Consider the following 18,653-nt stretch of genomic DNA (forward strand, 5'->3'; position numbering starts at 1 on the left):
CACCCAAGGATGCTGTGTACCCACCAAGCACTTAGGCATCAAAACTGACAGGGCAATGCAGAAGATAAGCCACCCACTAGAGATGTCCTACATTCAATATAAGTAAAACATCGTTCTTCTGGCTAATTATGGAGGCCTAACTTGCAATGGTTAAAATCCAGCACTCTGCTTCAACCCCTATTATTCACAGTGGAAGGTGAGGCTGGTAGAACATGGTAGGGATTCCCCAAGAGCATGTAGTGAACATGTTTGGTTTTTTTTAACCAACAGAATAAAAAATAATCTTATAAAGTGTGGTGGTTTGAATATGCTTGGCCCATAGGAAGTGGCATTACTAGGAGGTGTGGCTTGTTGGAATAGATGTGGTCTTGTTTTGAGGGAGTGTGTCACTGTGTAGGCTGGCTTTGATGTCTAGATTCTAGTGTTCAAGCTTTGCCCAGTGCAAAAGAGAGTCTCCTCTGGACTGTCTTTGGATCAAGATGTAGAACTCCTGGCTCTTCTAGCGTCACGTCTGCCTGCATATTGCCATGCTTTCCACTATGATCATTATGGACTAAACCTCTGAAACTGTAAGCCAGTCCCAACTAAATCTTTGCCTTTATATGAGTTGCCTTGGTCCTGGTGTCTCTTTACAGCTAACTAATGAAACCCTAACTAATAGAAAAGTTAGCTTTTATGAGCTATAACATCTATGCATGTTATTACCGGGCTGTTGGTAAGAGTTGGAAGAGAAAGAATACACAGATTTATTCCATTTTGACATGGCCACTTCCTCACAGCCTGTCCTTAGTCAAATCACCCTCAGTTGGCCAAAGGTTTACCTAGATCAAGCAGCTTCCCAAAGCATCTCCTGCTCAATCTTAGGCATCCAGAATATAACAAGGCCTCCTCTCAGGCTGCTCACTCACTTTAATCTCAGCATAGCAAAATGTCAGGGTGGTTAGAGAATGGGGATTCCAGACTGAAAAGCCATCTATGATTCACAGTTCTGTCAAGCTGAGTCTAGCCACTTTGCACATGGGACTCAGCATTTCTTCTGCAGCTCTGACAACTGCACTCATCAGCAGGAAGGGCTGGAATGCTATCAGAAGGGACTTTTTTGAGCTGTTGATGCTGAGACACAGAAAAGGGGTATGGGCTAGAATAGGAAAGCAGAGGCCTTTAGAAACACCCCAGGGCATCACACCTGCAACCAACCAAGACTGGCCTGCCTCTCTTCTTGCTCAACCAGGCTCAAGACATCTGTCCTCCTGCTTGTCTGTCTTCTTGATCCACCTCCTATACCTGGACCTTTTTGTGCCTGACCATCATCACATTCCTCATTCTACGGAAACTTTGCTCTTCTATAGGCTTCAAAAAAAAAGTCATTTCAAATGGCTCTCCCCAAAGCCACTGCTTTCCAATGAAAACCCACACCTCCAAGGACAGCTTCTCTCTTCCATTTGTCCCTCTGTCCCGAGTCTGTCTGCAGTTTTACCTCTTGGCATCTGCCCCCATAGGGTTCTCCTAGAATCCAGACTCAACCCTGAGGCCCAGGTACTCAGGGAAAAACCTACCCAACACCTTTGACCTTCTCCATCTCAGGATCTCACAGACTGATCTCACTTGGGCATCTCAACTGTAGCCACAACCTAGATTTTCAGAAGACCTGGACATGTCACTCCTTGAAAATTATACAATCAATCACCCACCTTAACCCCTGCCTTTAGGCTTTCCTGCTTCTCATGCCCCACATACTTGATAGCTGGTACCTTGCTGGTACCCTCCCCACATAGAAAACTCTCATCTCCCAGACTACCAGCCTCTGCCTGTTTCCATTCCTGTAAATAGATAGTTTAGAGCCTTTGGTGTTTCCTTGCTAAACGTCTAACTCATATAATCCTTCACTATAGTTATTCCAGCAAGCTCCGCCTGAAGGACCACATCCCTCCTTCTGATGTTTCTCCTCTTGCCCATCCTTTCTTTCCCTTTGACATCTTCTTCTCCTGGCCCTGATATGTTCTCATGTCTCTCTTTTCCTGTTTATTAGTTCCTAGGTCTTAATTAGTTTCATGCCACAGAGACTTTGTCTGTACTGACTTCCAGATCTTCCTGCAGATCCAGCCTAGGCCTGTCCTGAACTATAGGCAGGAATATCAGAATCCCCTTGCATTTTCCAACCATCTAGCCAACCAATTCCCAGGCCTCATCAGTCTGCATGAATTATAGAGCCTATAGGCTCTGTCTCTGTCTCTATCTCTCCTCAGCTAAAACCCTGGTCTCTGCCTGGACCACTGCAATAAGTTCCCCACTTCCAGAGCTAACCTTTTGCCCATCCAAATGTTACAATCTAGGAGTCTTAATCGGGTTTATTTTCTCTGCCAGTTAAAGAATTAAAGTGCATGGGAAATCAAGTGCAACAATAGCAGCAAGAAAAATCTCAAACACAGCAGACATTATCAACCAGGAAGAAAGACTTCCTAGGGATGGGGAAACTCATTCAAGACACAGAGAGGAAAAACCATTTGCAAAGCAGTAAGGGAGCTCTGGAACCTGAAATCTGGCCCCTCATGGTGACCTGGGGGCGGGGGGGGGGGGGGGGGGGGGGAGGCGGTGTTCAGGGTCTTTGAAGAGTTTTCTTCCCCTAATTTATGCTTAGTTTGAACAAAGACAGAGATGCTGATGGGTAAATGTTTTGTGGATATAGTCTTGAAGTTGTCAGACTGGTAAGTCTTCTGGTGTGCCTTACTGGCAGGAGAATAAGCATAGCAGGACTCTGTCCCATGTACAGAGAGTAAGGAAGAAACCAAAAGTTTCCTATCTTTGTTATGTATCTTTGGTCTGCTCTTCTCTCTCTCTCTCTCTCTCTCTCTCTCTCTCTCTCTCTCTCTCTCTCTCTCTCTGCCTTTCAGAAATCTGTATAACCCCTAATCCCTGACAACCAGAGTCATATGCCCCCCAACTGCTGAGGTATCTTCCTTAAGAAAAATGACTCTTCTATGCTGACCCTGAACAGCTGGCTCCCTACCCTCTTCATACTCTCTCTTCATCCTTCCCCAGTTTTGCTCCAGTTGTAATGAATTCCTTCACTGATGTCCCTCCATGTTTTCATAGTGATAGTTTTTCTTCCCAACTGTGTATAGCTCACTAGCTCCTCCTAGTCCTTCAGTACTCCTAGGCCCACTGCAAAGGCCTTCTGTGGACACCTCCCCTCTTCTGCATGTCCTTACTGCAGTCTACACTTCTAAGCCATACTGATTACATACTGGCCTGTTTCACCTATTAGGACCTGAAGACTGGAGCTTGATCTTATCTTTATTTGAGTAACCAGTATCCACAGGCCAGTAGCACTCAATACACATATTAATAAATGGATGAAGGAAGGGAGGGAGGGAGGGAGAGAGGGAGGGAGGGAGGGAGGAAGGGAGGGAGGAAGGAAGGAAGGAAGGAAGGAAGGAAGGAAGGAAGGAACTGTTTTCCCGGTAAGTCTCAAAAGTTGCTGCATTTCCAATAAAAATCCAATTGTCCTGGGATTTGATAGTGCCTTTCATTTCCTGTTCACCAGGGAACCTCAGAGACAGGGAATGTCATGTCATCCTCATTTTACACACTTGCTTCTTTCTCCCTTAAGCCCATGAGTAAGAATATGATAAATGTAGGGTATGGCCATGAAGTTAGAAAAGGCAAAAAATATACATATTCTATTTCTTCTCTCCCATGCCTGTGTGACTGGAAACCCCTGAAGATTTCTTATAAATTATTATGCAGATCCCCTGAAACCTGAAACTTAGCTGTAAGCACTTAACAAGAAAGTAAGCAGTGGGGGAGGGGGAAGTTAGACCTCATCCAGAGTCAAACTGTAAACCTTTCTGCTGGGGTTTTTCTCTGTGGTGGTGAGAAAACAGGGGGGCAGTCAATGTGAATGTGGAGGTGAATGTGTGAACTTGACATGAGCCAAGTCAGGAGGCAAATCCCTGCCGTTGTTGGGGTGACTAAGAATAAGGATTTAAGTTTAGGTGAGGAGGGCAGTTTCAAGGTTAGACAAGGAATTCCAAGCTTCCACCAAAGCAATGTGGGGTGTCTAAAAGAGAATAGTAGCTAAAGAAAGAGCGCCCCAGATGCTCTGACAAAGATACTGGATGAGGACCCTTCAGTGTTGGGGTGTCCCCAGGGTAGAGTTTAACTGGTGGTTGGAAATAGAAAGGAAGATGTCTTTATCTCAAAGCATTATGTAATCTTCAAACATAATAACAAGGCTTGAGCCCAAGTGCTAAGAGACTTTCTTCCTCCTGTGTTTTTCAGAGACCCTAGAAAAACTTTGGGTGGTTTTTTTTTTTTTTTTTTTTTTTTTTTTGGTTTTTTTTGGTTGGTTGGTTGGTTTTTTTTTTTTTTTTTTTTTTTTTTTTTTTTTTTTTTTTTTTTTTTTTTGCCAGTTGGTCAATGATGTCTATGTTGCCATCTGGTGGTTGATTAGAATATGAGTCTTAATAGTTCAGCCTGGCTGCCAGGTGTGTGGTCAGATAGTGGTGTGTGTGGATGTTGGAGTTCCTATGATTTGGGAGAAGGGTAGTAAGGAAGTTAATGGCATCTCTTGAATTCTCCAACCCTGACCTTTTCTAAAAGATACAATGTCTTTATTCGACTGTCCTCTTTCCCCCAGCACATAGTAGAAAAGTAGAGCAGAACAGATATGTGTGTGTGTTGTTTTCCCCTATCATAGCACTGGATTTTAAAATGTTACCTGTCTGCCATACACTAGATGCTTGTATATTTCACTGAATGTTTTCCTTATAGCAATCTCAAAATGAAGATGATGTTTTTAGCAGAAGGAACTAGAAACCATTAAAATCATCAAATCACTTTTTAAATATTCATCAAGTATCTACAATATGTTGGGCTGCATCCCTGAGGAGAGTTTGCTCTACCAGAACCAAAAGCTTGGAAGAAAAAAAAGATACTCAGGTGATAGTGTGAAAATCAGCCTAGTGTAATAAATGTCCTAGCAGGAAAAGATGAAGTTCATGGTACTTAGAGAAGTTAACTGTCCAGTCTGTAGGGTTATAAAAGAACAAACTTCTCCCAACATGACTCACTGAGCCCTGAACTATGAGAATAGAAATAAATACAATTTCTCTTTCTTCTTCAACTCTGACTTTTCTACTTTTAATCGTATTTTTGTGGTATTTGTTTTCTTTTCTTCCCTCCTAAGTCCTTTACAATTGTTGTATCTTTCTGCCATTACCATCATCCATGCATGAACTAATGAGTAACCTCATAGTGTTGTATAGTAGTTTCCTCTCAGCAGGATCTACAGACATTAAAGGGAAAGTTGTAAGATATTAGATATAAAGGAAAGGTGAAACAACAGGATATTTTTGTAACTGGATGTTTTACAAGGAGATGAAACAATAGAATGTTCTAAGGGGAGGAGAAACATCCCATCCTGCAAAGAAGCCTGTTAAGACAGGAAGTAAATAGCTCAAAATGGCTTTAGGAAGTCCCTGAAACTGACCAGAGTCACTAGGCTCTTCTCTCCCCAAAAGTGTATAAGCAGTGAAGACCACTGTGAGCTATTCTCAGACAAGCCTAGAAAAAGTAGGGACCAGCCAAGCAGCTTGAAAGAAGCAGAGACCAGCCAAACTGCCTAGAGGAAACAAAAGACCAGCTGCCTCAAAGTGTCACCAGGAAAGGACACTCTCCAAGCTGTTACACTGCCTGCAGGCTGTGTAGTGTGCTCAAGGTTCTCAGCTTTTGTGAGTTGTCTACTATGCTGAGGTGTGTTTGGTGATGCAGCTGTCTTTGAGTTATTTTTGCCCAGGTAGGTAAGTAACCCAACACCCCATGTAACTGGCCCTGGTAAAACTCATTGTCCCAGCAAGTTGGACTTTAGTGGTATCTAAACTTTGCTCTGTAGTGTGCTCCCTATCTGGGGTGAATAGATTGTGTGTACCTGTGTGTGTGTGTGTGTGTGTGTGTGTGTGTGTGTGTGTGTGTCGCTTCTCCCAGAAAAAAATCAGTCACACAAATGCATAAACATTTAAATCACAATCATGTCATTCATCCACTGTGGAACAGACACTTGCTTCCCTTCTAGTCCAAGCCTTTGAGATGACAACAAATAACTGCAATACTGATTAAATCCATGGAAGAGGGGAAAAGTGTTATGCTGAAGAGCAGACGCTCAGGAACATCAACAGACACTGAAGCACCTGAACACATCCCAGTCCTCACACCAGATGCTTCATTTTTACAAATCTTTGTACTTAAAATTCCACTTGCATCATGGTGGAAGCTTAGGTGTCTCTAAAAATCTTGTGATTTAGGGAGACTTACTCAACTTCAGTAATAAAAATCTATTTCTCAAGGAAATGGTTCCCAAAATTGAGTGTTCACTGAGAAATCTTGTGTCTAGAAGACCTTGAGACCATTGGAGAGCTCCAGAAATCTCTGGTTAAGGATCACTCAGGATCTTGAGGTCAACAGGGATTGCTTGGGATTATGGGGAACTTTGGAGCATCACCAGTATCGGGCTCTTCCACCTAGCCATTTTAGCTTAATAGATACGAAAGTTGTCCTGGACACCAAGAATTTAAAAATCCCCTTAAGAAAACAAATTGCAGACATATCTGGAAGCCACCTTTGAAGGTCCTCACAGGCTTACAGGGAGATAGATCGACTTTAATTCGAGTTTTTAAAACGTACATCAAGTTCTAGTGTAAAGGATTCGCTCTGGCTTCAAAGGGCTCCCTCATGACCTCCAGGAAAATCAACTCTATCGAGGTTTGAAGCAGTCCACAGCATGATGAACTTTTATGTCAGGTTATTCGGTAAACAACCACTTAGCCCTGACTTTGCTTCTACTTTAAACACAAGCAGTCAGGTTCTGCTCTTGAGGGTGTGCCTGGAAGAGAGGGATCTACCATGTGAAGGTGAATCCTTGTGGTTAGGATTCTTGTGGATAAGATGTAGAAGATCAGAGCATGGTAAAAATTCCACAACAGGACATCTAATAAAACCTCTTCTAAGCCATCACCTTTTGTCCAGTTCTCTACAGAAAGATCCGTGGTCAACAAATGTTTAAGGACCATCTGTTCTGTCAGGCTCCCATCAAGCAGCAGTGAGATGAAGAATTTGGGTTTCTGCTGTCATGGAGTTCATAGTCTGGGGAAAGAAGAGGCAGCCTCTCTCATTCCTAACATAGAAAACATGTCCTGAATAGAAACAGGAATGTGGAGTGCAAACTTCAGAAGTGTGTGGAATCTCTGAGGTGAACAAGGAAGAGGATGGAGAACATTTCCTTCTCCAACCTATTGACTGTAGCCTTCTTCCTGTTGCTCCTTCTTTTCTAAAAGTTCAAACTGGAAGTTAATCCCAAATCCAAAGACAGCCAGAGTAGACCAGAATGGGGGACTGGCTTACGGCCCTTCATGACTCATGCATAGTGCCTTGTCCCTACCAGACTGCCTAAGACACTTGAGAGTTACCAGGGGCCCTTTAACCACATCTCAATTATCTATTCCATACATAGATAGATAGATAGATAGATAGATAGATAGATAGATAGATAGATACATACATACATACATAGATACATAGATAGATAGATAGATAGATAGATAGATAGATAGATAGATAGATAGACAAACAGAGACAGAATCAGTATTGCCCCTTGAGTGTTTCCTTTAAATATGAATGTTTTCCTAATCACATTACATGACTTTCAATATTCTTTCCCCACATCTTCCTCTTGTTATTTCACTTCCTGTCCACATCATATAAGCTTCTGCCCCTTTCACTACCTCAATACAAACCTGGTATGCTTGGTTTTTATAATTAAATTGACCTTCAGACATCTCTTGTTTTATTTTAGATTTCTTCTCTGGGTGGTTTTGTTGTTGCTGCTGCAGCTGCTGCTGCTGCTGCGGCTGCGGCTGCGGCTGCGGCTGCGGCTGCGGCTGCGGCTGCGGCTGCGGCTGCTTCTGTTGTTGTGGTTTGGTTGGTTAGTTGGTTAGTTGGTTAGTTGGTTGGGTTTTGTTGTTTTGTTTGTTTGTTTGTTTGTTTGTTTTTATGTTCCTTTAATACTCTTTTGCTCCAGACTTAGTTAGGCAACAAATAGTTGTTGAGCATATTGAGAACCAAATCCAGTGAAGGTTACAGAGAGGCCCCAGGAGCTGATTCTATCTCTGGGAAACTTTCGATCTAACTGTGAAAATAAAGACAATTGAGACAGATGAGGATGATATGACCTCATTTGACATGGTGTTAGTGACCCAAGAGCCTTAGGTAGTTGGGCCTTTGCATTTCAAAGGAAGAATACTTCAATACAGGCAGTAAGTAGGATCTAGAAACAGCAGAACTTTCTGCCCAGCCAATCATTCAGCACTTACTATGCACTTTTTCTTCCTGTGCCTCCGTAATTATGAGCAGCATCATGTGGGAGCCTTAGTGATGATTAGGTTAAGGGCTCTGAGATGATGAGACTCCTTGGGACCACAGAGCCAGGAAGAATCTGAGGTGGAACTCTAGGCCAAACTTCTGTGACTCCAAACAAGAGCCCATGCTGTACCATCGAAGTTACCTCCTCCAGCCTCAGCTCCTTGTGTGTGTGACTTTCCTTTCATGTCGTGGGTGGGACCATTAGATTCAATGCAAGAAACATTTCATGAAGTAGTAGCACACAGTTAAACTGTGATATTACTGTCATCATTATCACCACACTCCTTACTATAAACTTCACAAGAGAAGCAGAAAGAAGGTCTTGAAATTTATTAAGTAGCAAAAAGTTAATGTTCCACATAGAGAGATAAAAAGATCAAAAATCCACATGGTTTCCTTTGGTGGTCAGAAAAGGCCTGGCCCATCTGATGCCTAAACTCCAAACTAACTACCTTTGGGAGGTTTTACTTGATCCCATGAACAATGGGAAAGACATTTCTTTGTGTGGGGGCAGGCATGCACATGCACATGTGTGTGTGTGTGTGTGTGTGTGTGTGTGTGCTTCTGAGCATCTATTTATGATGAACACTTTTTAATTTTGTTTTGAATAGTAATATTTTACACAGATTAAAATAAAGATAACAATTTTTAGAATGTGTTGAGATGTTTCATACACCCTGCTCGTTCTACCAACTCCATAGTCCCTGTAGGAAACCATATTTCTTTATGCAGATACAACCAGATATATTTTTTTCATTCTCCTGATTTCTTATGCAATAAAAGTAATGTACTAAATATATTGTCTTTGTGTTCCTTTTATTTATTTTATCATATATCTAGAACTTTTTCTAGATAAAACAGAAATATTCTTCATTTTAATATTATTTTATATCATTACGTACCTTTTTATTATGCATGTGTTCACATATGCACATACATGGACATGTCATGGTGTATGGCACAGACATTGAGGTCAGAAGACAACTTTGAGAGTTGTTTTTCATTATCTACCTAATTGAGGCAAGAGTCTCTTTTTGTTGAGGCTGCTGTGCTGAATAACTGAGGCTAGTTGGCCTTAGAGCATCCAGGCCAGAGTCTCTTTGAGATTCTCCTGCCTCTGCCTCCCATCTTGTCATAGGGAATGCTGAGATTACAGATGCCCATCGCTACAGCTGACTCTTATATGTTGGGTCTGTGAACTGAACTCAGGTCATCTGGCTTGCATGGTTAGTACCTTCACCCACTGAGCCATCTGTCCAGCATTTAATTCATTTATATAGAAACAATTCAACGTAACATAGTTTATGAGCTGTTCAGCGATGGACACAGGAACTGTGTTCAGTTTTTTTCTTATTACAGAACATTGTACAACAAAGATATAGGGCATTGTCACTTAGATATACTCAACTGAATTCATTGGATAAATTTCTAAAAATAGAACAATAAAAAAAAAAAAAAAAAAAAAAAACCAGGATTGTCTTAGTTAGGGCTTCACTGTTGTGAACAAACACCATAACCAAGGTAACTCTCATAAAGGATAACATTTAATTGGGGATGGCTTACACTTTTAAAGGTTCAGTCAATTATCCTCCTAGTGGGAATCATGGCAGCATCTAGACAGACATGGTGCTGGAATTGCCGAGAGTTCTACATCTTGATCCAAAGGCAGTGAGGTGGAAACTACTCCAAAGGCTCCTCCACAGAGGGAGGTTCTCTTCTGCCCTGGGCAAAGCTTAAGCACTAGGAGTCCTCAAAGCTTGCCTACACAGTGACACTCTTCCTCCAACAAGGCCACAACTATTCCAACAAGGCCACTCCTAATAGTGCCACTTCGCTGGCCAGGACCCAGTTCTCATATGGAGCCGAGGATTGATATGCCTGTTTGATACCACAGAAGGCACAGCTAAATGGCCACCAAAAAGATTAATGAAATAAATAGATACCCCCACAAAACCAGGCCCAATTATAAGATGAATAACAATTGACATCCAGGGAAGAGAAATCTCCCTAAGAACTCCCTTCCTTTTCCTTTCCAGGTAAAAATTAATCACCTGTGATGTCTGCTGTCAGGAATTCTAATTCTGATGCTGGCCTCCAGACTTATACTATTCAGACCTTCAATGGGCCTTTGACAAGAACATCAAACAGCTAGAGATTGACATCACTAATCTGAAGAAATCCCTCGTTTCCTTGTCTAAAGCGATCTCCAAAAATTGCAAAAGACTTTATTGGACTTGACTTTCTCTTTTACAATAGAAAAGACTGTGTACAGCTCTAGACTGTGTACAGCCCTTAAAGAAGAATGTTGCTTTTATAGACAAAACAGGGATAATTAAAGAGAGCATGAAAAAGGCCAGAGAAGGTCTTGAGAAAAGACAGAGAGAGAAAGAGAAAGATGAGAGCTGGTACAAGAATTGGTTTTCAACCTCTCCACGATTGTCAACCCTACTTCCTTCCATCTTGGGACCATTAATTGGGTTATTTTTGCTTATTTCTTTTGGTCCCTGGGCCTTAAATAGGCTGACTAACTTTGTGAAATAGCAGATAGATAATCTGATAGCAAAAATCTATTCAGATACATTGTCATAAGTTAGCTATGGAGGGCCATGAGACTCTAGATGAGGTTGTTACTCTATCCAGGGTGTTCCCAAACCCCATCTCCACCCAACCTAAAAGAGGGGACTTCTGCCCCTAGAACAAGCAGAGAGGGGCCACCCAGAACCCCCTCTGACCGGTGATCTGAATTCTTGCTTAGGCTGCGAGGCTAAGCACTGCAAGGGAATATAAATAAATATGTTTCTGGGTTCCCTGAGGGACAAGCCTAACTGCATAGGGGTTGATGTCAAAAGTATACCCTCTCCAGGAAAAAAACATCGGGACAGGTATGGCGCTCATGCCTCACTGGACAACAACAGGAGGACTGGAGCCATTACAAGGTCCCCTTTAATTACTGGAGGTCAGACCTCTATCCCTGCCTTGGTAAGATTAGAATCACCACGGCCCTTTTATACTTGGAGAAGGAAAGAGATGTCAGGGACAGCCCTGCTTATACACTGAAGGCCTAAAATCAGCCATAAGCCTAAAATCAGCAATAGGCCTGACATACATGCCTGCTAACACAAAGTCTTGGGTCTCTGTGGAAAAACACTGAAACAGATGGCTATAAGCTATTGTAAACAGGCAGCTTTTGTGGAAATTTACCAGCCTGAGTAGTCATAGACCTTGTAAATAGGCAGTCTTGGCGGATAGTACCAACTTAGATAAGGACAAGTGAATCATAGGCAGAGTCATAGTGACCTGTCCCCTGAACCTTTACCCAGTTGATACCCTGTTCTGAAAGATATCTGTACTCCCCCTGAACACCTATGCTCCTGTGTCATCCCCTTCCCCACGTCCTGCATTTTTGTGTTTATAACCCCTGTGTTAAAAAGTAAAAATTATGATTTGATAATTTAAAAAGAGAGAGAGAAATAAAAAAGAAACCAAAAAAAAAACCAACAAAAAATTCTAAACATTTTATCTTTCTTGATCAAATGTGTAAATTATCTTTCTTTCTTCTTACATGCATATTAGACTATACAATGAAAATTATCAAAATCGTCTTGATAAAATTGAATATATTTAATTTTAATAGTCATATTTAAAAATATGTCATTTAAATAAATTGACTGAAATTTTCCAATTTGAAAAAAAAAAAAATAGTGCCACTTCCCATGGGCCAAGCATATTAAAACCACCGCAAGGGTTAAGTGTGTGTGTGTGTGAGTGTGTGTGTGTGTGTGTGTGTGTGTGTGTGTGTGTGTAAATCATTGCCAAATTGCCATCCAAGGAAGATAAACCAATCAACTAGTTAAATTCCGATGTAACAGATTAAGAATGATGGCTTGTTTTCTGTTTGGTTTGACTTTTTGCATAATTTGCCTCTGCTTAACCTGAGGTGATAGGTGATGAGCCTCTGCTTTCTACAGCACTGCTGCTGCTAATGTCTCTGTTTAGTTTCTTTAGATTGGCTTTTTTTTTTTTAATATTTTTTAACTTTTTTTTTCAGACTTACTTTGGAGAGTTGTCCTTGTTTCCACAGAATAGCCAGACAATGAATCAGAAGTCCAGCTCAAGCCCTGCATTGGTTAGTTTCCTCATTACTATGCTGTGAAAGAGTATCTAACAAAAGCAACTTGGAAAAGAAAGAAGTTCACTGGGCTCCTGGTTTGAAGGGATTCAGTCTGCTAAGGCAGGAAGGTCATGGAGTGAGTGCAGAGCAGCTGGGTACATCTCCCCCAAGGTCAGAAAGCATACGGGGTGACTCTTGGCGCTCAGCTCTGGAATGTGGGACAGTGCAGCTCACATTCTGGGTGTGTATCCCTTCTTGGTTAAACCTCGCCGGAAGCACGCATACTGTCATGACTTCTCTTCCAGTCAAGGTGATGATGACTTTTAGCCTTTGAAACCTTGAGTCGAATTTCCACTGACACTGGATTGGGATTGGGACAAAACGTTCAAAGTACAGAAAGTTTTTAAGTCATTGGCTTTCACTTTCCATCAGGTCTTCAAGGGGTGTATGAACACAGCCTCCTGGTCAGCCACATATGTGTGGAAGGAATATTTACTCCCTTTGAGGCTCTCTTTATTTCCAGATTCCTGTCAGGCTGCTGAATCATCCACTCAGCTCCCCACAAGAGCAGGCCCGCAAGGCTGAGAGCAGGGCCATTTGGTTTGCTCCATGTACTGAAAACTGTACTCTGGTGGGACTTTTGTCCTCTTCTCCAAACCAAGGCAATGTCCTCTAAGGGAACCCATAGCCCTACTGACTCACACATGCTTGAAGGGGAGGAAGGGCAGTTCTAAGCAAGGGAACACCACAAATTCCCACATTCTTACCAGACGTGCAACAATTTTTCATGAACAGGCTCAATGGACTGTTTGTATCTGATCAATTACAAGAGCCCTTAAATGATGGGTTGGTTGTTTTGTTGTTTATTTGGTTGGGTTTTTTGTTTGTTTCTACAATGTAATCTAATATCACAGTTCTTAGAGGGCTTGTCAAACCACTTCTCGTACCCCTTGTTGCTTCCGATGGCTTTCCTCCACAGTTCCCCACATTTTAGGGAGTCAATGCTTTAGACGGCTGGGAGGTTGCAGTTAAATTTAACCCTAAAACCCATGATTTATGGAAACAGTTTAAACATTAGTTAATGAGCCATTGTTTGTACAGCCAAGGCGCAGACCTAGCAGGATTGAGCAAGTCAGACACCCAAGCCAATATGTGAACCCAGGAGTCCCACAAGATTGGATGCCCAGAGGGACAGTAATGAATGTTTTTGTGATTTTTTTAGAATGTTAAAAGCCTGAGGAAAGGTTGCACCTTGACTTTTGACAAGGCTGTCCAGACAAAATAGAATGTTGAGCGGCTTTAGCATGGGCTGAATTCTCCCCTGTTAGTGATGCATATACAGCCTTTTACACTGGCCAGAACCTATGCTGGCTGTTAATACATCCCAAGTGTCTAATACCCTCCGCCTCCCTTTTGCTCTCTTAGTCCCTCTCTGAAGCTCACATAACTGACACCAACCAGTTTTTGCCATGTACAAGGTACAGTACAAGGCCAGGTCCAAGTAATCTTAGGAAGACTGAGAATGTTGTTCCAGGAAAGACCAGAGCAGAAATGGGTGCTATTTAACTTCACTAAAGCTTCAGTTTCTAGATTCTGTATTTTTGGAATAGGGAAGGGGAGAGTGTCATAAGAGATGTAACCTCAGGTGACTGGAGGTGCTGGGGTTTGGAGCTTGACAGGTAGGTGGGAAAACTCATTTTAAACTCTCAAAATCTCACCTTCCCCTTAAAAAAAAAATAAATAGACAAATCCCCCAGGATACTGTTTGAGGAGTGTGTGTGCAGGGGGGAGGGGCGGTGCAGCTGGTTCAGAAACTCAAGCCTGCAGCTAGCAGTCGCGCCTCTCTCCGGTGCGTGGGTGTTAGGATGGCTTCAGGGACCGCAGGTTGCCATAGTCTCATCTGTAGCAGTCTGCAGCCCTGTCACGTGTGGCTTCCTCTGGTGGCTGGCGGTCGCACATTCAGGTGACTCAGTATGCTTGGGGTGATTTCCATTTCTTGGAGGAAGGGGTGCACGCTTTTGCAGATGACCTGTTAAACGTGTTAGGAACAGATTTTATACCCAAAGGAAGACAGCATGGGCCAGGTCACCCCTTCATGCAGGTTAGCACGTGTTTCTTCACAGGACTATCTGGTACAATGGAAGTAACATGCAAGCAATGAGCCCTTAAAGGGGTGGAATCTTAAGACTGAGGTTAAAGCCCTCAGGGCACTGGGGACAGCCAATGCTGTCATATCTGTGTTTTCTGAGATTGAGGACCAACAAGGAAGCAGCTGGCCCAGCAGAATGAGCACAGGGAGGGTGGTTGAAAATGAGGTCAGAAAGGTATGCAGGGACAGATGGTAGAGAGCCTTCTAGGCCACATCGGACTTTGGCTGTGTTTCTGAGGGTAAGAACAACCATTGAATTTTGAACAGAGTCATAACAACACCTAACTTTTTTTAAATTTCTCTTGCTTCTACAAGGGGTGAAGGGGGGGGACATAAAAGATTACAGTGTCTGATCATGAACTTGTTTCTTTGAAGGGGATTAGACATCCAGTTCAGTGGATTAGTCAAAGGCTACATCCTGGGGTTTGGGCCTGAGCAATTAAGGAATGTTGTTACCTAGAGAGATGGGGGAGGTTTGAGGTGTAAAAAGCAAATGAGAATTTGCCAAACCTGGACTGTCTGTATTGATGCTAAGTCACTCAAAGAGGGTTCTCTACCCACTTGGCCTAGCCTGTGGGCTTGCTGGTTGCTTGCTTGCTTGCTTGCTTGCTTGGTTTGGTTTTGGTTTATTTTAGACAGTATCTTTCTGTGTAGCCTTAGCTAACCTGGAATTCGCTGCGAAGATCAGGCTATCCCCAAATTTGTGGTGATCTTCCTGCCTCTATCTCCTGAGTGCTGGGATTGTAGGTGTGGGTCATCAAGCCTGGTCCCTGTAATTTTTTATTCTTTTATAAATCTCCCTCTTTTTCTTAGCTGAGGGCATGGCCTTCCTTACCTCCCCTGACCCCAAAAAAGCAGCAGAGCCAGATTTAAAAAGGCAAAGGGGAAGAAAGCTAAGCTTTTTTCCACACTATAATGGCCAGCCTCCATTTAGCACAGGAAGAGTCCAGCTACAACAGTATGTGTCCCATGAGCCCTGCCTATAAGCAGTCAAGACCCTACCTTGCAGGGCATGTATCCTCCCTGTGCTGAGTCGGCTGACATCTTAATACCATCACCCGATTGCTCCATCTTCTCACAGGTGAGTGAGCCCCTTTACGAGGGACAACATTCTGTCTTTTCTTCCCATCAGCATCTTCCAGCTCCAGTGTCTTCCCATGCCCCAGACCTCTCCAAAGCAAACTCCTGGAACTCACTTCTGGATAGTGGGTCTCATCTTCAGAAAAAGCAGGAAGAAGGGGGTGTATGAATGAAAATCCTATAAAATCTTTGTTAGATTTATTTAAAGTATTGTTTTTTAACTCTACAGGTGCTGCTAATATGTTATTTATTCTTTCTGGAGTAAAAGTCCTGACCCTAATGCAGTACAAACATTGACCCTGAGCAGGGACACAGTGATGTCCAACCTTCTGTATTCTTTGCTGGGAAGGCAGGAAGTACCGCCTTTTTCTTTCTTCCCTCCCCAATGATGCAAACATTCTGAAGAATTCTACTGGCACCTCCAAACCTCCTCAGTCTGTCTACACCATCATCCGGGGGCCTCATTCTCCCCCTTTGATTTCAAATGTCCATCCTTGATCATAGATCTGAAGCCTCCAGCCCAAAGTCTCAGCTTCCCTCTGAGCATCGAGACAGCGCTCGGATGGGCAATGAAGGGAGTTGTTACACTGACCTTGCAAACTCCTACCTGCCATAACTTCCCACTGTGGGGAGTCTGGCTTTCCAAGTCATTCAAGCTGCCACTCTCTGCCTTTGTCATCTCTGCCCTCCTCTCTTTAATCTTCCTTTACTTGAACAATCGGCTTGAGTCCACACCCTTGTCATCTCTCATCGGGAAACAACTTCCTTCCGACTAATTTCCAGATCCATTCATTATATTACATTTCTATTACAAATATAACATTTATCTTTCTGAAGTTATCTTCAGTTACAGTTGTCTTTCTGAAACATGGGTTAGATTCGGTCTGCTGTCTCCCACCTCAAACCCTCGATGGTTTACTATTTTCCTAGATGCAATAGATCCAAACTTCTCACATGACCTTCCTCATATCAATCTTCCTCCAGCCTCCTCTCCTGGAACACTGTGACCTTCATGATGTATTCTCCATTCTTGCAGCAAAATGCATAATTCCTGAGAACAAAGGGGCTGTTTCTGTGCTCTGCCTGAGGTCGCCTTACCTTGAAATCCATTCATCCACATATGTGCTTACTCTGAAGATATGACCTGAACACCCGGAGTGCTTCAACCCTCCTCACGGAATTTGATTTCCAATAAAAGGAGAATAAGACAATTAAAAGTACATACACAGCAAATTGATAGACAAAGGTGCATATATGAAGAGGCTTATAGTATGATAAAGGGTGGAATAATGAGAGATGCTTGGTGTAGATTTTTCTAGAGAACCTTTCTTCTAGTTGAACAGGAAGGAAGGAAGGAAGGAAGGAAGGAAGGAAGGAAGGAAGGAAGGAAGGAAGGAAGGAAGGAAGATGCAGATATAACTCCAAATGCCCAAACCCCACCCAGACACACTAGGAACATATGTAATTCTCAGCTAATCGAGAGGCTTGAACACAAGAAGGGAGGGGCATTACTTTGAGCCTACACTTTTCAAGGCCATCTTAAGCAACATAGTAGATTTTAATGTTTAAAGAAACAGTCAGACTTGGCCGAACCTCCCAGGTACCCATCCTTTATGAAGGCTTTCTTTCTCAGATGCACCTTTCTACTTGGCTGATGAGCTTAAGCCAACTCTCAACCTCGGTCAGAAGCAGAGTCTGGACACTTTGCTTACAAATTCAACTAATACGTACGTGCCAGGCTCTGTGCACCCCACAGAGGTAGGCTCAGTGCCCTGGGGAGTTAGCCAGGTCAAGGCTCATCTCTTCCCTCAGCCTCCTGTTCCCCCATCTATACGGCCATTGGCAAGTCACCTTACCCCACTAAGCTTTGGTGTCCAGTGAGAATAAAAGTTCACCAAGCTCTGTGAGGTCACTATCCTTCTCACACATGCTTGCAAAGAAGAGCTACATTTTGACCTTTATTCCATGGCTCCATGCCACCTTCCTTATGCACCAGCTTTGGGTTCTACTTTTGTTAGAGAAAGAACCTGTGCTTGTTTCTAGAAAGTTCACCTATCTTGAAGAGGGTGTGGTTGAGAGAGAAGTGATTCTCCATCTCCATCCAGTGATGTGGCTCCACTCTACTCTCTCCTCTCCATCCGACTGCACTGACCTGAGAACCGTGAACGTGACTTGTTCCAGGTGCACCAGGGAAAGTCCAGCTGTCAGCTACATACTCAGTCCTGACATAGAAACCCAGGGAAATTTTGTAAATCTGTGAGCTAGAGTTCAGAGAAGAGAGGAAACCTTTCAGAGCATGAACAACCTTTACAACTTTACAACTTGACTCTGACTAGGTTCAGAGACTCCTGGGGATTCCTACACCACATCCTCAATTCAGATTGGTTTGGCTTTTGTTGATTAAGTTTGTTTGTTTGTTTGTTTGTTTGTTTGTTTGTTTTTTCTGGACCTGTTCCTCTTCTGCCTTAGGCACAGTCCTGCACCTCATCTACATGGCCACTGGGTGGCGGTGTAGGATGCCCCTTGAATATCAGGCGACCAGTAGGCAGTCCAAGCCTCTTAGCTGGAAACATGCAGAAATGAGAAACCACAGGGTCTCTATCAGGTACCTTCCCACCTCTGCCTCTCTTCCTATCTGATCACTGTGCCTCCAGACCTTCTTCCCCTCTCACATCATCTTCCCTTCACTTTTCACTTGCATCTCTGCTCTCCAGCACAAGAAAATTGCCCAAGATGACTCAGTACCCTTCTTGATACTCTAATTTTCCCACTCCCTGCTTCAAAGACTGGATCAGAGAGGCTGAGTCTCTCTGGGCCCCTGATCAGAGCTCCCTGAACAAGCTCCGCTCTTTCTCCACTCCATACAAGGTTTCCTCTCATTATCTGATACTTCTGTAC

At 43.0% G+C, this 18,653-nt stretch overlaps 1 long non-coding RNA gene across 1 annotated transcript; it reads right to left on the minus strand.

Annotated features, from left to right (window-relative positions):
• Positions 1–13,369: 13,369 nt before the first annotated feature.
• On the minus strand, positions 13,370–15,900 carry LOC143441899 (uncharacterized). The gene is made up of 2 exons (XR_013109652.1): positions 15,678–15,900; positions 13,370–14,555 (listed from the first exon to the last, which is right to left on the minus strand). It is a non-coding gene; the product is annotated as an uncharacterized LOC143441899 (long non-coding RNA).
• Between the last annotated feature and the right edge of the window lie 2,753 nt (positions 15,901–18,653).

This window comes from Arvicanthis niloticus, chromosome 4 (genome assembly GCF_011762505.2).
Source record: "Arvicanthis niloticus isolate mArvNil1 chromosome 4, mArvNil1.pat.X, whole genome shotgun sequence".
NCBI classification, from domain to species: domain Eukaryota; kingdom Metazoa; phylum Chordata; class Mammalia; order Rodentia; family Muridae; genus Arvicanthis; species Arvicanthis niloticus.